The sequence below is a fragment of the Moschus berezovskii genome, chromosome 17 (assembly GCF_049115385.1).
Source record: "Moschus berezovskii isolate FMDL1 chromosome 17, NW_MosBer_1.0, whole genome shotgun sequence".
Classification (NCBI taxonomy): domain Eukaryota; kingdom Metazoa; phylum Chordata; class Mammalia; order Artiodactyla; family Moschidae; genus Moschus; species Moschus berezovskii.
Window position 1 is genome coordinate 10,282,701 of NC_142476.1, and position 24,557 is coordinate 10,307,257.

Here is a 24,557-nt window from a genome sequence, read left to right on the forward strand (position 1 = left end):
CCCAGCTCTCTCCATGGGGTGCAGAAGAGGACATCTGTGTGGGGAATACGCTTAATGGACACAGTAGACCAAGAGCGAAGGAAAATTCTCCTGTAACTTGAGGAAGTCTTGCTTCTTTTCCAAACGAGGACTAAACCAAAAAATTGGGAAAAGTTCCTGGTCATGATCATGCAGGATATGGGGCCTTTTTGTTAACATGTCAGACATCGGGAGGGATGGTCCATGGAGGATGGCAGGACTCGTGTCTGACCCGCATCTTGACGTGCAGTTGGGAAGATGGAGCATCACCTGCACCCACAGCGTCAGATCGATGCAAGGGTGGAGGTGAGGAGGAGCAGGGCAGTCATGTGACTGAGGTCAGCGTGGGCCCGCGCGAGTGGCCTTCCTGGGGAGTGGCCTGCTGGGCTCCCGCAAAGCAGGAGAAATGGCAAGGTGGTAGTGAGTCCGCAGCCAAATCTTGAGTGATTTCTCCTTTTTTAAAAAAACCACAATGGTGGCTTGTGTAAGACTGTATCATAGGGACATATGAAATCAGCCTCTCATTCCGGTCAGGCATAATTGACAAAACTCTTACAGACACTCTGCTTTCCACTCTCGGCCTCCCAAATGGACACATTCAGATTCAGAGAAAGATTTTTTAAGAGTTAAGTAATAGTGAGCTAATAAGATCACTGCTGTGTTTGAACACCTGCTCTGTGTGCCAGGCATGTTGCATAGAGTAATTGCTTTCCTCCCCAGTCTTCCTGTTTCATAGACAAGTAAACTGGTAGAATTAAGTTTCTTCATGGAGAGTGAAATGGCAGCCCACTCCAGTATTCTTGCCTGGAGAATTCATGGACAGAGGAGCCTGGCAGGCTACAGTCCATGGGGTCGCAAGAGTCGGACGTGACTTAGCGACTAAACCACCAGAGAAAGACTGCCCTCAATTTGACAGCAAGTGACAACTGTCCTTAAGATTTCTTTTTTTTACCCCCGATAGAAAAAGAAACCACTTGGAAAATGAAAATAATAAATTTTCTATTCAAATGTAAAAAAAAAAAAAAGTTTCTTCAATACCCAATTTTTGTCTGATGCTAGAGCCTACATTCTCTCAAGTGAAGGAGACGTTCTCAAACCTAGTTTTTGGTCAGATTTAGCCCAGGGAGGTGGACAAGGTCCCCAGGCCCCTCTCCTGGGATTCACAGGCCCTTAGTCTTGGAATGGCCTGTGCACCCACATTTCTGCCACCCACTGGTCATCAACAAGCTAGAGGTAAAGTTTAAATAAACAGACGGCATCACCATTAAGATGTGTAGAATTTCCTTCTTAGAATTGAGGAGCTTTTAGTGATTTTTGGCCCCAGAGTCATACCAGACAAAGGAGAGGAAGGAATCTGGTCCAAGGGCATGTGATGGCTATGGAATTTTTCTGATGGTGACACTGAACATTAATTTACACCCGCCTGTTGGGGGAAGCTCTGTCCCATGATCTGGGTCACTGCTTTAAGTTGAGTTATCGAGGGAGGCTGTGACCCGGTCTGTTGACATTTAAAGCGGAGCACAGCTGCTCTTCCGTCCGGGGTTGTTCACACGTGACTGTAACTGAAGGGTGGGGCGGGGAGGAGATGGACCCGTGTGTAGAGCAGTGTCTGCTAATATGCGCTCAGTGAATGGTTTTGGAGAAGAGAAGAGAGGAGTGTGCTGGACAGCATCTCAGGGTGCCTTGGCGTTAGGAGTCTAGAAATCTGTAAGTCCAAGAATGTTGAGGAGAGGACAGGTGACAAACGGAGACCAGGAGACGGGAGAAAAGGGACAGTAGAGGCAGCTGGAGGAGAGAATTCTAGAGTGAAACAGTCATTCAGACTGAACGGCATTATGTGCCCAGAGGGAACTCCTGAGGTGGTGACAGTTATAAGACAAACTCCCAAGTGAGCATATCTTAAATTCATCAGGGTGTTGATGTATAGTTAAAAGAATAAATATAAGGCAGAAAAATCCTCTAATTTTTTGGCGAGGTTGTATCATGACACAGACTCGTGATTATTTCTGTTCTTGCTCTTGCCACGGAGCCATTCTGGAGTTGGAGTCATTGATGCTGGGAAGCTGTAAAGAGCACTCCATCACTGGACCCAGTCAGGTCCTCATTTCGGTTTGTTACGTACTCGGTCGAGGAACTTCTAGGCTGGCCAGGATGTTGCGATGGGTCCTGAGACATTTTCAGTCTTTCTCTTGCTAGCTACGTCTAATGGTAAGGTACAGTACTGGGGAATTTTCATGTCACCACATATTCCTCTCTTTTAAGATCTGTCAATAAAGCCAAATCTCACAGCTTTGGGAAGAAATGAGTTTGGCTCAGACCTTCTTTTAGACAACTGATGTAAGTTGAATTTCACTTAACCAGTGGCTGCAGAGTTTTGAGAATTAGGAAAGATCACAATCCTGGCTGTGCCTGTCTGTTTCCTGGGTTTTCAGCTTGTGTTTTCCTTACCTCTCGCTTGTTCCCAAACCTGAGGCTGAGAATATTTCCAAATGACGTACCTTCACAATGCTGTTTTTAGCTTAGAATTAAATGAAGGGTTTCCTGTCTCTTGTTTCCTATTTTCTAATGATATTTTGTTTTATCATTTATAGTAATATATCACTACTACGGTTCATGGATTTATAGTTTTTGAAGTTAATGCTGACTGTCCCTAACCCATCTCAAGCAAATGAATTAACAGCCTATTTGTAGGAACCCACAGAAAGGAAAAACTAAAACAGAAAAGACCAAAACAAAACCCGTAACCTGATTTTTTAGCCTTGTTGCCATATGTCACAGGTGCATCCTTTTCTCTAAGACTGGACCTTTAATTTTGTTTGGTTCTTCACGCTTCTCAGGGGGAGGGCGCATCTACATGTTCATCTTGCTCATTACGACGTGAGGTATCTTTTGCCCAGAAAGCGGACACCTGTCTGTGCTCATCCTTTTCAGAGAATTTCTGTAGGAATGTATGGTTCGTCTAGTTCTGGGATTTTCACATGCAGTCGTAACATTCCATAACAGCTGAGACCATTACCGCCTTGTTTTCAGGCACAGACGATAGTTCCTGGGTTCCCCGAAGTAACTTTCCTTCGGCCACGGTAAAAGGACAGAGCGGAGAAGCGAGTCATGCAGCATGGGGAGCCGTGTGAAGTGAGCACCCGTTGAGGCCGACAGGTGAGCTGCCATGCGTTCTGCCAGGACACAGGGAGGAGGCCGGCGGTGCTGGCTGGTCCCTTGAACCTTCTCAGGGACTCAGGGAGAAGCAGGTCAAACCTTACAGGCCTTGGTGTCTCTGAGAGCTTCGGACCCTAATCTGTAGGAGAGGCAGTGAGTCTGTGCGGTGGGGACATTGCGAGGGATACTCTCCAAACCCCGAAGACCCCGCGGAAAGAGTGGGCATCCAGGGCTGGAGCAGGCAGAAGCCTTGACACGAGTGGCACTACTGTGCTGCTTTAGATGCTCGCTCGACTCATCAGCAGATTGTCATCATGGTTCAGTCGCTCAGTCGTGTGCGACTCTTTGCGGCCCCATGGACTGCAGCACGCCAGGCCTCCCTGTCCATCACCAACTCCCGGAGGTTGCTCAGACTCCTGTCCCTCGAATTGGTGATGCCATCCAGCCATCACATCCTCTGTCGTCCCCTCTCCTCCTGCCCTCGGCGTTTCCCAGCATCAGGGTCTTCTCCAGATCCTGATACCCGTTGTGCACCTGCATGTGCTGTGTGACAGATGAGTTAGGTGCTCGGGGTAAGCAGTGAATAAGGCCGAAGCCCTGCTTCCGCAGGGTCTGTCTTCCAGGGAAATGTAACCCCAGAGATAGCAGGACCTTACTCACCTACAGCGGGGTGGTAACTCTTTAGGGTGAAGAGCAGCCCAGGGGAGGGCAAAAGAATCGAGCATTTTTGTGGTAATGAGGCCCCGTAAGAATATCTGTATATCAGTTTGTAAAGGAGCCATCGTGACTACCTCTATAGTCTCTTACAAATGCTCGGTATGCACCCTTGTGTCCCAGGACAGTGATCACACAGCGTCACCGTCTGTGGATGAAGTGGCCAAGGGCAGACCCAGTGCTGTCTTCATTTCCTCCAAGCTGGGAGGAAGAGGCGGTGCGAACCCAGCGTTCTGGATCTGACTCCACAGGGAAAAATCACATGGTCTGGTAACTTTTTGAAGGTGTTCAGTTGCTTTTGAATCATCCTGTATATTTAGTAACAGGCTGTGGTTTTGGACATGCTGGGTTTGCGATGTGTTCCAAACAGCTAAATGGAGATGGTTGTAGCAGAGAGAAAACAGGGATCTGGAGTAGAGGAGGGTGACAGGGCCCGGAATGTAAGCGCAGGTTCTCAGCGAGGGGTGTCGGCGGAGAGTGGGGTTCGTGAGTGCTGTCGGGAGCACGGGTGTGAGGAGAGGGTGGCTGAGGGACTCTGGGGGAGCATTAGTGTTGAGGCGTGAGAGGGAGGCAACCCCAGAGCGGTGCAGGGAGATGGAAGCGGTGGAGCAGGCTCCTCAGAGGCCACGGAGGACAGAGGCTGCCCGGAGACAGGCGGGCACAGCTGTGGCGAGCCTTGCGGGACGGGTGGGGAAGAAAGGGAGCTGGCATCCAGGTCATTTTTTTGTTGGTGACCTGTGGGAGAGCAGGCGGGAGGCCGAGGAGCAAATAGGAAAGGGGAAGGAGGCTTTGGGATGGTTGGAGGAGCAGTGGGGCTATTGTGTTTGTTTAAAAAAACCAACCAACCCCCCAGAATCTAACTTGAAAGCAGGGTAGAAAAGTCACGCTGCTGTGCTGCCGTCTTTGTGCCCAGGGCAGTGCTGGTTGCTCCTCCCTAATGTCCCTTGCTCTTCTCCTCCTCCCAGTACACTGGGCACAGCTCTGCCGGGCATAGGAGGGCTCACCCGCTTCCTCCGGCCCCATTGGCGGGACTCGGTGTTTGCCTTTTGAGGGCTGCACATTGTTGGGTGAGATCTTAATCCTTGAGAGCTCCTGAGACCCTTGGTAAGCTGGCTTGTGAACACAAGGCAGTAAGTCAGCTGGTCTGATGGAGGTGTCTTTAATGAGTGGAGAGACTTAAAACGCAGATGGTTTCATCGGGGAAACCAGCTCTGGCTTCAGCGATAATCTTAGGCAAAGGCAGTGGTCAGTAGGAGTGTCAGCTGTTAAACGTTTTCTTGTTATTCCCTCTGAAATCTTAGCATTTGAGATCTGGCATTCAGGATTGGCCACTAAAAATTGTGGAACTGTTTGCTCTGTGTGTATAAGTTTATCTCTGATATGAAATTGTTAATGAAAGACAGGTGTGTACCCTCTGCCATATACTTAGAGCGACACCATTCTTTAAATTATAGCTCGCATACCCATCCCCTCTTCACTATTACAGATTATAGGTCTGAGTCCCTCCTGAGGTAAAAACCTCAAAGGGAACCTCATTTGCTTTTCTGTTTTACTGAAATATTAGGTATTGAATAATTAGTAATATATTATATACTTTGTTGAACAGTTACGAGATGTCAAGCACTGTGCTAAGAACCATATGTGAATTATCTATGAATTCAGTACTATTGTGTCGTACCCATTTTACAGATGAGTAAACAAAGGCATAGTCTAGAAATGGGACAGTCACAGCATGAACCCAGGCATCTGTCCCTTCTGCCTTCTCAGATCCTGTGCTGTCTGTATTTACACTCAGCAGTTATTAGCATGAGTAGATTTGAGTGCGTGGCCTCAATTTATATTGTGGAAGCTGTCATTATAGTTGCTTTTTTTTTTTCTTGCTTATTGCAATCACATCATTTGATATTCTATGAGGATATTGAACAGTTGATGAAGAAAGATAGCTCCTTTCCACAGATCGGGTATCATTTGGTTAGAGAGAGAGAGAAAATAGAATCTTCCAAGAAGTCACACAGTGAGTAGGTGACACGGGAGATCTCGTGTTCTTCTTGGTGTCCTCAACTGGGACTCCCCCTTTCCCTGTGGCACACATGTCTCCCCGTTAGGAAGCAGATTTGAACTAACGTGTATTTCTCTTTTGATGAGACTGTGAAGGGGATCTTTGTTGTTGTTCAGTCGCTCAGTCACATCTGACTCTGCGACCCCATGGACTGAAGCACGCCAGGCTTCCCTGTCCATCACCAACTCCCAGAGCTTGCTCAAATTTATGTCCATCGAGTTGGTGAGGCCATCCAGCCATCTCATCCTCTGTTGTCCCCTTCTCCTCCTGCCCTCAATCTTTCCCAGCATCAGGGTCTTGTCTAATGAATCATCTCTTTGCATCAGGTAGCCAAAATATTGGAGTTTCAGCTTCAGCATCGGTCCTTCCAACGAACGCTCAGGACTGATCTCCTTTAGGATGGACTGGGTGGATCTCCTTGCAGTCCAAGGGACTGTCAAGAATCTTCTCCAACACCACAGTTCAAAAGCATCGATTCTTTTGGTGCTTAACCTTCGTTATGGTCTAACTCTCACATCCATACATGACTACTGGAAAAAGGATAGCTTTGACTAGGTGGATCTTTATACTTGGTTGAGTTTTCTTTACCATTCCCCTTTCCAAAAGAGAAAACTCAGCATCAGGGTACATAGCATGACTGAAGCATCTTTTTTCCAGCTGACAGCCTTTTTATCATTAAAAATACTCTCTAGAACTGCTCTGTCCCATTTGGTAGCCAGCAGCCATATGTGGCTATTCACATTAAAATTAAATAAAATAAAAAATTCAGTTCTGCAGTTGGACCAGTGACAGTTTAAATGCTTAAAAGCACAAATACAGCATAGACTCGAACTTTGCCATTGTTGCAGAAAGTTTTATTGGACAGTGCTGCTCCAGAAACTCTGGTGGCCTCATAGTTTTTCAAACAATTTAAACACATGATCGTGTGCACTGCAGTTAGTAAGTACAAAACGTAAGCCTCTTGAATTTTTGGATGACTGTAAATAGGATCCTGAATAATCATTTTCAAAACTGTCTTCGTTATCAGCAGTACAGATATATTGTGATGATCCCCAATTAAAAAAATAAAAGAATCCAGTGGAACAATACAAGAAAGAATTTGTTTTGGAGTGTTCTGCCCAGGCTTCTGCCAAGTTGCCTGAGGAAGAGAGGACGGGGAGGGCTTCTGTGTCGGCCACTGTGTTTCACGGGAAAGGTGTTGTTGCTGTTTGGACCCGAGCACGTGGGGGGATTTTTAAAAAACCTTTTGATTTTATGTTGGAGTATAGCCGATTAACAGTGTGATAGTTTCAGGAAGACAGCATCAGGGACTCAGCCATACATATACATGTCTCCATTCTCTCTGTGAGGGGCATTTTGATTTGATTTTGTTCTATATCCTCTGCAAATAAATGTAAGACTGGTTAGTATTTTTTTTGTCTTCTGCAGCGTTTGAAGGGAAGTACTTGATTTCTGTCCGAGTCACAGCTTTGAACTTTAACCAGTGTCCGGGTAGTTGAAATAGGTTGTGCGTTTTGCTGCGGAAAACAATCGAATTGCTTTCTCAAGGTTGACTGAAATGTTTTAACTCTTCATGGTAAATGAGGCGTGAAGCAAATTGTCAAAAGGATGGAGACAGAATTATCTCAGTACTGCATGTTTAACTGGCTGCTGATGCTCCACCGAAGGTGTGAGCTGGGCAGATAAATGTGTCAGTGGCACCTTTCTCCTTTTCTCCTACCTGATTTCTTGCAGCTTGTCTTCACTCGAGGACCTCAGTCTGTGTCAGAAAAGTCACGGCCCTTCTGAGAGTGTTAGATTATAGTGTTGCTAGGAGGAGTCATTAAGAAGTCCTATAGGCTATGGATTAGAAGGAATAAACTTGCTGTTTGCAAACATTTTGCTTCACATTGTCATGAGATGAAGCAAAAATAAATTTTTTTGTGTCTCTGAAAGCTTGATGATGAGTGAAGTCTGTCAGTGGTTCTCGATGTCTAGGTACTCTATTCATTTGCTGTGCATTATTGTACTCAGAATACTACCCTTTTTAGGATTGAGGATTTAGTTTGAATAATAATACTTGAACTGAAAGATAGTGAAGTGTTTAAATCATGGACCTCTTTTAGAATATCAAATGTTAATTTAAGGAATGGCTGAAGGTTTAGTTTAATAGGGGGCATTTCATATTTTCGGCTACTCCTCCTTCACTTTTCATTTTGAAGCTCCTTTTTAAGTTCTTAGGATTCATTAAGAGAGAGCAAATAGAAGGTTACAGCTCTCCTAGCCTCCTGGGGCTTTTAATTTCCAACATGGAGCTTAGCATGGCTAAAATAGATATTTCACACTAAGTGTGAAGGGAGAAGTATTAATATAGAGAAGGATTATGCATTGGTTTTGTTTTTTTGTGGCTAAGTATAAGTTATTTTTATATTTTAAGTATTTCTAGCATCTTATATGCAAAGGGGTATATGAGTATATGTGTACATATACATTGTTGTCTTATGTGTATTTGTGTATGTGTGTACGTATTTAATGTAACTTCAAGTATAAACAGTAGTGAAGAGTATAAACCTGTCCCACTGATACAGCTGTTAGTGCTTTGCATCTTTCCCTCTGCTTGCTACTTCTGATGGGTGTATGTGTGTGACCACTGTTTTCATCCTCTTTCTACTTACTGCTGTAGTGATGCATGCATGTAAAGGGTGTTATAAATTGGTTATACAGCATCCCCGCACCCACGTTTCCTTTTTATCAGACCGACTTCAGTATGCAGACATGATGAAGTTATTTCGGCATGTGATTTTGTATATTTATGGAAAAGTCTTTCAATGAAAGATGCAAGAGCCAGCACTTTTATTTATGGAATGCAACCCACATTTATAAGTGTATGTAATAGAAATGCATGTATATTTCCTGTGAGTTTTCACATATAAAGAAGTAACAGGTCTTCAAAGATGGTAGCGGATGCTGCTTGCCTTTTTAAGAGGGAACCCAAATATTTTCCTTTCCCTTCCCTTTGATGACTCTCATCTTTCTTTGAGCTCACTAGCTGTCTGTCTGCTGTCATCTTCATCCCTCTGTGTGCATATCTGTCTCGTATAGACTTATGCTTGCTTTTGTTTTTGCATTTATTTACGACCCACCTGCCTCCCACATCAAGGGGATTTTTCGGTTGCTTTCACAGCCTGCTCTTTCGTGTTTTCATTTTGTCTTTTCCTTTTTTTTTCCTTTTCCTTTTCTTGATCCAGTTCTTCCTGTCCCTCCTAAGCTGCTCACATTCTAAGCTTCAAATTCCATATCCTGTCCTGAGTGGACATTCATGTAAAGTTTTTCCTATGTCTGTTGTTACTTTTTGCTGATGTGTATTAAAGACCTGAAGGCAAATGTAGCATAAACGCTTGCCTTTCTCCTGTTTCTTGCTGGGCAGTAGGTTTAGCAGGGGAGGGAATGCATAGAATACTCTAGCATGTAAGGCATTCAGCTTGAGCTCTGCCACTTATTATGTGTAAAGAGGTGATCAAGTGCTGGGTTGTTTTGAGGATTAAATGAGGTAGTCCTCATAAAGCATACAGAAAGTGTTTTTAAGTGCTGACTGCTACCTATTACCATTGCCATTATGGAGGAGGCAGCTCTACACATGATGCAGGACTGAGTGTTGGTTTGACTGAATACTCTGCTCCCAGGGCTCGTACGAAAACTTTTTTTTTTTTTTCCTATTCAGTGGCTACCTTTGCATAGAAAAAAAAATTTTTTTTCTATCCAAAGCCCACCTTTGGTTTTATTTTTTTTCTTTTCCATACCTGGATGGAAGAAAAAAGTAGGAAAGAGTTCCGTACATTTGCTGTTTTGAAACCTTGTGATGCGATTGTTTTCCGGCTAGAAAGCTCGTTCCTAATTGATGTAATGGCTGTTTTGCCTCTATCACAGTCACTGAATTAGGCTCAGTGCTGCACCTTAGAATCTTAACCGTACCCCTCTGTGCCCTTATTAGTAAAATGGGGCTCATGTGAAGTGCCGTGAGGTCTTCCTTAAAGGATAAACTCGTGTACTACACCGTATCTAAATAAACCTCTAAAGCGTTGAAGAAATAGATTATGGCCTTCAGAAAGTGCTTTTAGTTTCTGAAGTTGCTGTGCCTTGGTATGCGCTCAGCTGAAGACCAGGTTCTGTCTGAGGCTTTCCTAATGTCACTAGAGCTGGCTTAGAGATGTTCCTCCCTCCGTGCGTCCTTTCCTCTAGAAACACATTTCACAGAGAAATAGATTTCCTGAAGCTTTTCTGCATCACATTTTCAACCAGAGTTTAAGTGTGGGTTGCTTGATATTGCTTAGTAAGAATAACTTTGCAGATCACTTAATTTCCAAAGTGTTTTCATGACCTAGTTCTCACAGTCATCTTGTGAGGCTTGGTTAATGTCCCCGTGTTATACATGCGGAAGCTGGAGCATGGTGACTGGGTGAAGGACACAACTTGGATCTCAGCTAGACTTTGTGCCCCAGACCTGAGCTTGGGCTCTGCACTCCATCTTTGTGGTGTGGATGGTATCTGTTCGCGTGACTGTCACACTCAGCATTTAGATCCGGGCTGGACAGACTTTTCCAAGTAAGGGCCAGGTAGTAACATTTTCCGATTTTCTGGGTGTGGTCTTTGACTTCCTGCTGGTGGCCCTCTAAAATAGTCACAGACAGTCTGTGAATGAAGGCCGAAGTTGTGTGTCCATAACAGTACGGACACAGCCATTTGAATTTCATGTGATTTTACATGTTGTAAAATATACTTCTTTGGATTTTTTTCCCCCAACTGTTAAAAATGTAAAATGCATTCTTAGCACACTGGTCCTGCAGAAACAGGTGGTGGACCAGACTTGGCCCGTGGGCTGTAGCTTGCCAACCTCGGGTTTGGCTCATGATGTAGACAGGACACACTTTTCCATTTCAGGGTCCATCCAGATCTTTCACCACCCCTCCCCACCCTGTTAGCCACCTTTATTTACACAGCTCTCTATTCTCTGGGATTTGGGCTCCAGTAACTTTACTTTGAGAGTGAAAAGGTTGGCTTGAAGCTCAACATTGGGAAAACAAAGATCATGGCATCTGGTCCCATCACTTCATGGGAAATAGATGGAAAAACAGTGGAAACAGTGTCAGAGTTAATTTTTTTGGGCTCCAAAATCACTGCAGATGCTGATTGCAGCCATGAAATTAAAAGACGCTTACTCCTTGGAAAGAAAGTTATGACCAACCTTGATAAAATATTAAAAAGCAGAGACATTAGTTTGCCAACCAAGGTCCGTCTAGTCAAGGCTATGGTTTTTCCCGTGGTCATGTATGGATGTGAGAGTTGGACTGTGAAGAAAGCTGATCACCGAAGAATTGATGCTTTTGAACTGTGGTGTTGGAGAAGACTCCTGAGAGTCCCTTGTACCGCAAGGAGATCCAACCAGTCCATTCTAAGGGAGATCGATCCTGGGTGTTCATTGGAAGGACTGATGCTAAAGCTGAAACTGCAGTACTTTGGCCACCTCATGCGACGAGTTGACTCACTGGAAAAGACTCTGATGCTGGGAAAGGTTGGGGGCGGGAGGAGAAGGGGACGACAGAGAATGAGATGGCTGGATGGCATCACCGACTCTGTGGACATGAGTTTGAGTGAACTCCGGGAGTTGGTGATGAACAGGGAGGCCTGGCGTGCTGTGATTCATGGGTTCGCGGAGAGTCGGACACGACTGAGCGACTGAACTGAACTGAACTGAACTTCTTGCCTGGAGAATCCCAGGGACGGTGGAGCCTGGTGGGCTGCCGTCTATGGGGTCGCACAGAGTCAGACATGACTGAAGTGACTTAGCAGCAGCAGCAATGCTTAGCTGGCATGGGCTGTACGATTTTAAGTCCTTCAGATGAACCTGAGGTCCAGAGGGAGTGAAGTGATCACCCAGGCTTGGAAATCCCATTAGCAATAGAGCCTGCACTTATTAAACTAGGGTTCTTGATTCTCCGTACGATGATTTGTTTGTTTTTTACTGACTGTGATTTAACTGTGTTTCTTCATGTTCTAGGTGCTCTGTCAATCCCTTAGTTTCTCCTGCAATGTTTTGAGTTTTATTTGGAAGATTTTTTTTTAATTACTCAAGTGTAGTACATGAAGACACTCTTCTGTAAAAGATTCAGATACTGGCAACATGCACATTGGATGTTTAAATTTCTTTGTGCTGCTTCCACTTCTCAAAAGTATGCAGTCTTAAGTGTGTTTTTTTTTTAATCTAGTTTTTTCTTTAAAAATATTGCATATGTACATACGCAGTTATATGAACATAAACATCTAGGTATCAAGCATACTGTACATATTTTGGGGGCTGGCCTTTTGCCCCATTGAAGCCTCTTTCAGACACATCATAGTGGTTTTACTGTTTTCCTCCGGGTAATTTTGTGTGTATGATGTGTGTAGAGGTTCTCTTTTTATTGTTTAAACAGCCACCAGGAAAAACAAAACCAAATACTATCATTTCTACCATGGGCCACTGAGCCATTTTTGAATGTCAGCTGATGCAGTTGGTAAAGAGGATTTGCCTGGAAGGACGCCGAAGGGTCTTCAGGCACCAGCTCAGGTCCGCTTTCCTTTCTTTCCTGACACCCTCCCCTGCGCCTCACTGTATGCTCCATGACAGAATCTCTTACAGGGAGTGTCTTATACAGACGCAGCCTTTTCATTGCTGTCCTTCCCCTGATGCTTTAACCCTGCTGTAGTCCAAAGCTGAAGCGAAGGGAGACCTTTCAAAATAATTGAATTCAGTAATTGAAATTTCCAAAGTAATTGAGAGGAGATGAGAGCATTTCCTATTTGGAAGGCATCTGCTCAGTTTTTTTTTGTTTGTTTTTTTCCCTTAAGTTATTTTCCTTGTATCTAGTTAACTTCAGAAACAAGAGCAAGGAGAACATGGTGGAGTGGGTACCACGATTGGAATACCTCTAAGTTCTCATTCCTTTTCGGGTACATGCTAAATAGATAGTCCAGTCAGATGGAGGCCATAACTTTGGAGGCCATAACTTTGTAATTAAAATCTCTAGGGAAAAAAGTGAACCGCCTTTGTGTTCTTGGCACGCTCTCACATGGTGTTCTTGTGAGTGTGGGCTCTGGCCAAAACTAACTGTGACCCGGAGCAGCCCCGGTGGCTGAAGTATTTGTAATTCTCTGTCGACCCCACACAGCAGGTTGCCACGGAGTCATACCTTTTCCCCTTTCAGTCTTTCATACTTGATTTTTTTTCAGTTTAGCTGAAATTTAAAATTTCAAGTACATTCGATCTCCACAGTTAATGAAAATTGAAAATAAAAAACATCTGTTGCTTGTTAATAAGGGTTTTATTCATTAGTGGCACAGATTATTTGTTGATCTGGTTTTAAAATATAAATGAATATCCTCTTGATTTTACTTGATGAAAAAGAAAAGAAAAAATAAACATTTAGGGTTAACTGTTTAAATGTTTAACTGTTTTTAATAAACAGTTAAAATCTCTCTTTTAAAAAAGTGTGAAGGATTTTTATTTCATTGAACTGTGGAGAGAATATTTTAAAGTTTGTACATAGAAATTTGTTTTGTGTGACTCTCATTAATCAAAGTCACATGGCTGAGCAGATCTCGGAACGATTACTTGTAGGAGATTTTTATTCGTTGTCTATCATTTACTCAGTTGATTTGCTGTTATTCTTTTAAAACACCAGTAGCGTAATGTAAGAAAGCATTGGCCATCTTATCTTGGGGCTCCTGTATGTTGCCTGTTCTGTGCACCAGGCTGGTGCATAAAGGCTCATGTGTTGTAGCTCTGGATTGCTGAATAGCGTCATGTCGTGAAGCACCTCCTGACTGTGGAGAAACGGCACAGGACCCACAACGGGTCTTCCGGTCTTTGCTTCATAGGCTTGCTGAAAGATGCGATCGTTCTGTATACAAGAAATTATAATGGGGTATTAACATTTTTTTAACCCAGAAACCTGTGTATACATTCAGCTGCCTTTCTTTTTAAAGAGAAGTTTTACAGTTGTAAAGTTTAGCCCTCTTTTAATTTTGAAATCTAGATTAAACATAATCCCCGGAGTGCTCTTTCACTGTTGCAGCATAATCTTTTCATGTAATACCTGATTTAGTTGGAAACAAATTAGTAACTATGCATGCCTAAAGGAAGCAATTTGATAAACAGGATTTCAGAGAAACCTCATCAGAATTGTAAAATGATACTAGCAAATCAGTTGCGTTATACAGAACAACTAGGTTAGATGTAGCTTTTAGATGAGTGTGGGCAAATCCGAGGCTTCTGTACCACCACTGTCAAGAGCATTTAAAAATTTGCCTTTTTTACTTAAAAGAGGAGAAAGAAGGAGAACTCCCTTTTCCCGTAAATTTATTGGTTCATTCAGAAATGGTTCGGAAATAACCATGTCCAGTCACTTGGTCTGAGGCCAACCAGACAGTAAATCTGGCTACAGCTGTGACATGGTCTCTCAAATTAGCTTCAGCCCGCTGGACAAGGCTTGTTCTTGGGAGATGGGCAGGATGTGTTACGTGGTAAGGTAACAGGAAAAAGGTAAAAAGATACAGCCCTAAATGTGAGGATTTAAGCAGCCAACTGGGAAACCTCTGTGGCTGAAAGCCAAGGAACAGGATTTAGAAATGAGGTAAAGACTGGCAGGTGACACAGGTTCTAACCTTTGGGTACCCTTCATATGAGGTATAGGCGGTGAGAAGTAAGCAGCTCCCATGTTAAAATCACTTAGATCCATTATCAGTGCATACGTATGTACTCTTAATGGTTGCCATTAGCTTTAACTATTTATTTTTAATTCACAGTTTTGTTCACATTTTCTTACACTAGTATCACTGCTTAGTACTTCTGTTTTTTGAGTTAGACTTTACATTGACCTTTGAAGCATATTATAATCGACTTATTCAATTTACAGGTATACATTGTGTTGGGTTCTGGGGTATAACAATTTAATACCTGCTTGGCAAATTATTCTGTTTTGTAGAGGAGGAAATTGAAGCCTAGAGAAATTGAGTGACTTGCCTCATCTCAGGTCCGTTAGATAGTGATGGAGAATTCGATTCCTGCTCCAGCTGTATCTCCATTACAGGGTGAGGGGGGTTTCCTTTTATCTTTGTAAACTATCTTGCTGTTAACCTGGCCTCTGCTGTTGAGGACCCAAGTAAACAGAAAATTGCAACGAAAACTTCTGAAGACTACAATAGAGGTTTCCTCAAAGTTCTCTTAGGTCACAGAAGACACAGTTTCTATTCTGTCTGATGATTTCAAGACAAACTTGATGGGGAACGTGATCTTTGAGTCCAGGTTTGAAGGATGAGGAGGAGTTTGCCGGGAAATGGGAAGTGTGAAGAGCCCCCAGTAACTTCTGGGACTGAGTGCTTTAGGGCTTCCTGTCAGTGAAAATGCAGAGCACCTACACCAGAGCAGTGGCCAGTTCTGCCTGGGAGGAGCTTAGGAGCAGTGGTCTGCTTGCACGTGGAAGTGATGGCGAGTCATGTGGAGAGCATTCTTGTCACTAAGTTGTGGATTAGCTTTCTTTTGCTACATAACAAATGGAATGTCTTAAAACAGTGCACATTTATCATCTCAGAGTTTCTGTGGTAGGGAGTCCAGGCACGCCTCCCTGGTCCTCTGTTCAGGGTGTCGGAGGTTATAGTTTAGCAAGCAGCTGGGCTGCATTCTCATCTGGAGGCTTGATTGGGGAAGGCGCCCTCGGACTGCTGGCAGAGCGTCTGTCCTTGTGGCTGTGGAATTCATAACAGCTTGCTTCTCAGAGAGGGTTTGTGCTGCTGGGGGTCTCTCACTTCTGGGGAGGCCTGGACCTTCTTTTAAAGGGCCCATGTGATCATGTCAGGCCCATGAGGATATTCTCGGTTTTGATGAACTGAAAGTCAGCTATATTAGGGAATTTTAGTTACCTCTGCAAAATCCCTTCGCCTTTGTGATGATCTCTAGGTTAGATGCAGGTCACAGGTGTTGCCCATACTGCAGAGGAGGGCATAGCACAGGGCTGTGGACCCTGGGGGTGGGGGGGCAGGAATCCCGTGGAGCCCTCTCAGAATTCAGGTTGTGTGCTGAAGGTCAGTAAAAGTAGCAGTGTTGTGTCTTAGTCTTCTGTAATAGACTAGTGTAGAGTGGTTTAAGCAACAGAAATTTATTTCTCATGGTTCTGTAGTTCTGACGTCTAAGATCATGGTGCCAGCGAGATAGGTCCCATTCTGAGGCCTGGACTCTTGGCTTGCACACCTTGCCGTGTGCTCTCACGGTCTCTTGTGTGTGCCTGGGGAGAGAGAGAATGTCTCGGCTTTCATCTTGTTACAAGAATGCCAGGTCTATCAGATTGGGACCTTCCCTTGTGAGTTCATTTTAACCGTTGCTCCCTGTTTATGGACCCCGTCTCCAAACACAGTTACACTTGAGGTTAGAGCTTTAACATAATTCGGGGACAGATTTCAGGTTAGAAGAGTTTTCTTTTCACAGTTTTTTCGTATCAGGGAGCATTAATTGGAGTAGCTTGGAGGGGAAATCAGATGGCTGGTAGAAACTCCTTCCCTGGAGGACTCCAGTCAGACCTGGGAGATCCTGACTCCATCATTCATATTGCAGGATGATCTTGGGCAAGCTGCCTAATCTGGGAGATGGCTTCCTTCACCCAAACCCTGGTTTGTAGTATTGACTGCTTCACAAGGTTTTTTGTTAGATTGGTCCTGTTGATTGTAAAGCACATTGCACAGTGCTCAGCTCACAGGAGGCGCTCATTAAGTAGTAGCTGTTATTATCATATTTGTGCCTTGATCTTTCTGTATATCTTTTTCATCTTTTATTATCCGTGTTAAATGATAAATTTCCCATGAATCTTTCCATTTCTTGCAGCTGGAATTACTTACTACCTTCACCTGAACTTTCATAGGCCTTTATTTTCCCCTGTCCTGTGGTATTTACAAGTGTATTTCTACTTTGCATTGTTTACATATATCTCTTATCTCCTCTGTTATGATGTATGTTTCGTAAAGTCAAAGACCATCTTACACATCTACTTATCTTTTATGGCAACTTACACATTAATGTCTGTTCAGTTTAAATAAACTTGAATGAATGGATATGGTCTCTAACTTGTTGCCTCTTTTATCTAAATCCTTGTGAACCTTTTATAATTCACGCCTCTTTTGGTAAACATAAATTTTGTCAAACCTCTTCCAGCATTCAGATACATCCTATCAAGAGACCAGCTCCCTATTCCCCAATTCCTTTGAAAAGATAGCTAAATTTTTTCCTGCACATCCTCAACAATTAAGATTCTTTTTTAAAATCAAACTCTTGTTTTTACATAATATGTTACATATATACTTCCCTTTTTCCAAATGGAAAATTCTAATCCTGAATATGCATTTTCAACTGCATCCTCCTGCCAGTTTAATTCCTGTTTATATAACATTTATCCATTTTATCTTCTGCGTTCCTGCTCTGAACCATTTCTGACATACTGTAGAGCCCTGTCCTAGGTAGTAGTGAGGCTGGCATGAAATGTTTAGGTGAAGTCTCCACCCTCTTTGCACAGGCTTGAGCGAATTTGGTTTTCCCCCTTTTCAGTTCTTGTGTAATGAATGGTATTGAATCGATAAGGGCTTGACTATGGGAACCCTGTTTTCCAAAACAGTTACATTGTGTGCAGCTTAAGGAGTGATCCTAGGCATCCCTTCTGCTCTCAAAATGCCTTTCCAGAGTTGAAGCACTTTTTGTAGACATTGCGTCATCAAAATGGAGGGCACCCTTGTGAGTCAAGTGAAAACTGAAAACTCTTCTTACTCTGCTGCTGCTGCTAAGTCACTTCAGTCGTATCCGACTCTGTGTGACCCCATAGACGGAAGCCCACCAGGCTCCCCCCTCCCTGGGATTCTCCAGGCAAGAACACTGGAGTGGGTTGCTATTTCCTTCTCCAATGTGTGAAAGTGAAAAGTGAAAGTGAAGTCGCTCAGTCGTGTCTGACCCTTAGCGACCCCACGGACTGCAGCCCACCAGGCTCCTCCATCCATGGGATTTTCTAGGCAACAGTACTGGAGTGGCTTGCCATTGCCTCCTCCGTCTTACTCTGCAGGGGAGTGAATGTGACCCGGAGGTCATGAAGGGGCCTGCCCTTCCAAGGCCCCGCCCCCTCCCCCCCATGCTGTGCTGGAAAGACTTTGCCTCAAGTTCTCCAGCCGTGAACTTGTGCTCTTAGCAGGCTATAGTGGGTGCAGTGTGCCAATTAGCTCTCTTTACCAAGCCAGCAAACAAAACACGTTGGGTCACAAGATGATAGAGCAAATTTATGAGGTGATCTTCCTTTTAAAAGGAAATCTGTGGCTGTACAGAGGAATCAAAATTCACTGTACTGAAAGGAAAGTAAATTACCTCTGGTCTCCTGAGGAGGCCTCTTTTAAATTCAGAGTGACCCATTTAAAAGAGGACTTGGTTGGAATTGGATTGTGTTGAATGGGGATTGTTTTAAATGAGTCCCCATCTAAACCAGAGAAATAATTTTCTGCCTTTGAAAACAACTTGGTGTTGTGGCTTGCTTGCTCTTTCTTACGGAATGTGGAGAATGTGGGAGATGTACCCGTGATCTGGGAGGGTGCAGGATGTAGGGTACGTTCTTTCTGAAAAGGAATATTAATGGTAAAGAAAAACAGAACCTTTGGCAGGTCTCATGCTCACAGGGGTCCATTTGAAAATGCGATGACAAAGGTAACCTGGTCTCACTTTTAATGATAATAGCTTAAAAATTCCCTCTTTTCTCCCTTGTTCTATAGTCTTCTTATCTTTTTACAGGGAAAGTACTTTTCAGCGTAATTTTTGTTAATTTCTGACAGATTTCTAGGTGAAGATTCATCAATTACTAGTAGACTACTAAATATTAAAGAGTGAGCAAATAAAGAAAATCTAAAAGGTGTGTATCTAACAATACTAGATTCTGTTTTCAAAAGACCGGATGAACATATGGTAATGTGTGTTTTTGCATATGCTTAAAATAGATATATTTTGGTATTAGTCATAAACTCCTAAAATTTCTGGTCATGCCTTTTTTATTCGAAAAGTGAGAAAGGCAGAGTCTGGGAAATTGAGATGGTTCGCAGTGGACAAGTAGTCTACCAGACTAATTTAGGGCTGCTCTTTATCAAGATATAAATATTTTATAACATAGATTAAGATTTAACTCTAGTGAGGAATCTGTACTTTTACATTCTAGTTACTATTTTAATATAGGAAAAATCCTTCATGCCCTGAACCCTAGATTTGTCTGTTAATTTAGCAGAAGGGTATTGATATACAGTGTAATTAGCATGAAACACTTTCAGCTTTTTCTAAGGCCGAAGGGGTAATGTAACTTCTTTGGTTTTCCTCTTTCCTCCCTTTCACCCCTCACCCATTTTTAAAATAGCAGTGCTCTTCACACTATCAGAATTTCATGTTGTGACGCCCTACTCAGAAGTATGACAGCAGGGTAATGACAGCAACTACCTCCTGAGAATCAATCAGGCAATTAATTTTGTAAATGAAATGCTGATTATACAAAACTTCACATGAGAGGCCCAGTGATTAAAATCAATTTAACAAATTGTTTCAGGTGGGACTTGATGAATAATTTTCCATAAATGCTAAAGATATATGACCAGCATACCTTGTTGTTACTCTTACTGTACAGCTAGTGTAAAAATGTCTTGTTGCTCCGACTGCCCGACTGTGTGTAAATACCTGCAGGTAAGCCAAGCACTGTGTCGTCCTCACACTGTGTGGTGGAAGGCGTGTGCGTGTACACACACGTTCTCACACACGTTCTCGCTCACGCCCTTTGGTTGCTTGTCCACCTACACAGAGCTAGCTCACAATGAGAATGGAATGCATCATTGCATTTTTGTATCATCTTAGTTTATGTTTTCCAAATGTTTTACTTAAAAAAAAAAAAGCAAAACTGAAAACTTGCCCAGACAGCTTTGGGTCTGACCAAGTTTAATAGGTCTTTTTCTCTGTTGTAGAATGTTTTAGACTTTTCTCATGCTGACATATGTTATGTATCTTAAAGAGTAGTATTGCTGTATAGACCTCTTCCCATCTTAATTCCAGTCGCAGCTGTAAACATAGTTTGGAAAGTGATGTCTTAAGAATGTTAGGAATGGTGACACTGTAGCCTGGAAATGAAAAATACCTCTGTTCCAAGCATTACAGTTCGAGTCCAGGAGAAGTCTCACGTGGAATCGGAGCCGCAGTTGGATGTCTTTCTCACATTCATATGTCAAACGTTTATTATGTGCCTATTATAAGCCAGACTCGGGCTCAGGTTTCATAGCTTTTATTACTTGTAATTCATACATCTAGGAAGGCAGTATAATACTATTTAGGAGAGGGTGGCTTGCAGAGGTAAGGGTCAAGGTGCACTTGAATTCTTTTATTTTAGTTTTTTATTAATGCAATAATAGCAACAATAATTTGCTCATTGTGTATGAGAAGTTGGGTCTATAAGGAGAACTAGGAGGGTGGAGACACTGTTTAGAGAGTTGTAGTTGGTTGTAGACATGTTTAGCATCTCTTCAATAAGAGAGTCTCCGTAGATGACAGAATCCTTTATCTACTGTTACTCTGTGAAAAAGAAACCTTTCTCTAGTTTACAGGTGACCAGAAGTATGTGGGGTGCAAGGGCTTTCTAGAAGGGGATGTTCCCGAGTGTGTGGGCCCTGCGGTGTGCGACGGTCTAGCTGGGCAGGTGTAGTGTGGGTGAATACCTGCTGGGCAGCAGTCATGTCACCTGAAGGTGAGCCCTGATTGTTTGCATGTTGAACTTTGAATTCCGTTGACCCCTTTAGAGCCTTTCTCTCTCCCTGTTGACCTTCAGGGTAGATAATTGGCAAGATTTCTGGAACAGAAAGGAGAAATACCTCTAACATCCACATTCCTTCTGATCTTTTACCATAACAGCCGGAAGTTGCATCAAGGAGGCGGATGATGACTCTAGAATTCCAGAATGCTAGTGTGGGAAGAGACCTGTTGTAAGAGTTCATTTCTCAGTCTCTCCCTTGCCACGTAAGGAGATGGCCCAGGAGTAATCTAACGTTGTATTGGTAACAGGCATGCCCTGTGTGCCAAGCCCTGTTCTGAGTGTTCCATGTCTGCTGTGTTGTGGAAGACTTAGAACCATGCTGTGAAGTGGGTCCTGTTACCATCCTTACTTTGTCAGAGGATGGCCAGAGAGTTGAAGAGATCTGCCTAGGCTCGCACAGGAAGTAGTGAGCAGGGTGTAGGCCAGGGGGCCTTAACTCCGGTCTGTCCTGGGCCTCGCTCCACTGTCTGGAAGCTTCTTCCGATCCTCAGGCTGAATCCCTAGAGAGTTAGGCTCCTTCTGCATAGAGAGCACTTGAACTGATAATTAGTTGGTGGTCTTGAAACCCGTGGCTTCCTGCAACTGAAGCCTTTGTCAGGGACAGTTTGGGGATAGTCCTCTTTTTTGTTTATTCTAAGATATAAAAATCCCAGATGTGTTTTCATTTGGGTTGTTGCTTTCCTTCTTTAAACCTGAGAACTTGATGGGGGCGTGACTAGGCGAGCTGGTCTGCTTGGACCCTTTGTAGGGAAGAGGTGCGAGCAGGGTGACATGTGAAAGTGGTTATAAAACTACTTTCTGAAACTTACAAAAATGACATGGAAGAGCTCTGGGTTAAAAGATGGCACGTGTCACGTCTTTCAGGGCTGGGCTTAGATCTTTTTAAAGCATCCTTAAGAAAGCCAAGGGGGCAGGGTCTCATTAAGTCTTGACTGGGGGCGATAACCTGCAGCCGTGATTTGTGAGAAAGTGTCTCTACCAGGGAAGGGGGATCCCCCCTTTTTTTGAGAGTAATTTGTACGTGCGTGCGTGCGTGTGTGTGTGTGTGTGGAATGGAAGCTTCCTAAGAATTTGTAGAAAAATGTACCTGAAAGTTTGTGTTCCTTATGTGTTTTGCCACCTTGAGTACTTTAAATCAAAGCACAGCAACCTCCACCCCTTCCCAGTTATTTCTACCTTATCACGCCCACTTTTCTGTCTGTCCTACTCTGTCTCCTCATGCTTTGAAGGTTCCTTCGCCCTGTGGTCCTCCCACGCTGCAGAGCCCCCCAACCTGCCAGAGGCCCCCTGATGTTGCACCCTCTTAGTTCTGAGCACCTGCAGACTTGCTTGAAGACCCCTTATGAGGGTTAGTGATTCTTCTGGTTTTCAGTTACCCCTGTCTTTCCTTTTTGCCCCGCTTCCCTTTTTTAGCTTTTATTTTGAAGTAAGTCACATTTGTAGGAAAGTCACAAGACTAACACAGAGAAATCCCATATACCTTTTAGTCATCAATTTTTAACATTTTATGATTGAGTTTATCTATGAGTCTACCCACCTGCCTGTCTATCTACAGCATATTTTCCCTGAATTATTTGAGATTAGGCTGCATACATCCTGCCCCTTTAGTCCTTAGTATCTCCAAGTCCTTAGTATCACGTGTATTTCCTGGGAACAAGGTTTTTCTTTTATATACCCCAGTGCAGTCATCACTGTCAGGATGCTTAACTTGGAAGCAGTACTTTTACCCACAGTCCATCTTTTAATTTTGTCTACTGTCCTAATAGCATCTGTATAGTAATCTCTTTTCCTTTGTTGCAGTATTCCCTCTGGAACTTTTATGTTGCTTGTAGCTGCCTTGAAACTCTTTTTTCAGTCTGTAAGATTTGATTGTATATGAGTCATGTCAACTTTTCTCTTTGAATGATCATATTACAATAAGAGTCAGTGTGTGCTTTCACTGCATTGTGGCTCTGATAAAGTAGATCTGAAATAGGGCCCTGTCTCTGAAGAGAACATTTTACAGGGAGTGGGGGTGGGGGTGGGGCGGGTAGGTGGAGCTGTAGCTTGTATATCAGCACAGCAGGCATTCTTTGTGCAGAGATAGGTAAGTCGGTTGCTAACATTCATCATATTTTAATGGCATTTTCTTTAATGCCAGTTTAAAGTTGTTAATTTTTAAAAAGTAGATAAAATGCTTCAAAGAGGCACTGTGTCATCCATGGAGCTTGCTGGAGAAATCAGTAACTTTTCTGATTTGTCTTTAGGTACGGCTCTAATAGGTCTGGAATTGTTTATCCATGTAAACCACACAGCAAGTATCTTTAGACTGATTGTCTTCTTGAGGGTGGTATTACATTCCCTTGAAAGATGGGAAAACTAAGGCTTTGAGCACTGTAATAATTTACCCATCGTGTTTCACAGCTAGTCAGAAGCAGGAGAGGGATATGAGTTCAGCTCTGCCTGAATCAGTGTCAGACTTTATGTCGTTCCACTTTACTGGAAAGAGTAAATTGGATCCTGTTTGTTCTCAAACAGGATCCTGTTTGCCATTAAAATATGATGAATGTTAGCAAACTGATCATTTGTAGTGGCTGGCGGGCTTTTCCACAGGGTGAGATTCTGAGGCTTACTGGATGTTGGTGAAATGAATGCTGGGGTTGATAAGCAGTGCCTGTTTTACGTACATCAGTAGAGGAGCGAAGGGTATCAATGCCTCAGACTGATAATCTAGAGTTACACCTCCATATAATAATGATGTTAATCTGTCACTATTAAAAGCCTGTCGTATGCTGAAACCTGACTATATTATCTCTAATTCTCAAACAACTCTACAGTGAAGTGGTAGTGTTCTTGGTGTGTCTGGGATAACTGAGATGATGTTTAGTTAAGAGGTGACCTTTTTTTTTTTTTTTAGCATCACACAGTTTTAAAAGTGGTAGGGTTTAGATTTGAGTTATTCTCACAAAAGCTTCCTTTCTTGATTTAAATCTGTGTTTATATGGAAAATACACCATATTATGTCCCTTTCTTAAATAAGAGCCTGCTACTTGGTTGTCAGTAGTAGTACAAGGATATGAACAATATTGCGTACTTTGAGATGTAAATTTTAGAAGTTGTTAACACCATGGTAATAGTTCTTCAGTTGTTTTGGATGGTGAGAATAAGAAATCTGAGGAGAAATAGAATATATTTCCATTACTGTTTTGACGTTCCTTTTAGATCTAATTTACTCTTGAAATAAAAAAAAATATATGCACACTTTAAAATCATTGTTTGCTAAAGTCAGAAGTGTAGTTGAGTCAGACAGTGATTTACTCACTGAATTGACTTCCAAGTTGCTAAACTTGAGGGTATTAGGCAAATGATAGGTTTTGCCAATTTATAAAAATCAGGTAAAAACCAGGGAACCAAAACAGCCTTATTTTCTGGACATATATTCTGTTGTGCCCAGACAGTAGCTACCAATGGGTTTAATATTTGTTGTCCTCACTTCCCTATTCCTTTTCCTGTGGGGCAGTCCAGTTGGGGACATTTATTAGGGCTTCCCTGATAGTTCAGTTGGTAAAGAGCCCGCCTGCAATGCAGGAGACCCCAGTTCGATTCCTGGGTTGGGAAGATAAACTGGAGAAGGGATCGGCTACCTACTCCAGTATTCTTGGGCTTCCCTGGTGGCTCAGCTGGTAAAGAATCTGCCCTCAATGTGGGAGACCTGGGTTCGATCCCTGAGTTGGGAAGATCCCCTGGAGAAGGGAACAGCTATC

General features: G+C 43.1%; 1 protein-coding gene across 12 annotated transcripts in view; it reads left to right on the top strand.

Moving 5' to 3' along the window:
* LOC129557813 (uncharacterized) overlaps positions 1-24,557 on the top strand; it is a 135,254-nt gene that overhangs the window by 15,409 nt on the left and 95,288 nt on the right. For 9 of the 12 annotated variants that reach the window (XR_016039423.1, XR_016039424.1, XR_016039421.1 and 6 more), the window contains 2 exons: positions 3,049-3,174; positions 4,012-4,153. The exons of 2 other annotated variants lie outside the window; for them this stretch is intronic. The gene's annotated coding sequence lies outside the window, so the exon portion shown is untranslated. The remainder of the gene's footprint in view (positions 1-3,048; positions 3,175-4,011; positions 4,154-24,557) is intronic. One more of the 12 variants, XR_016039422.1, reaches the window with a different exon arrangement.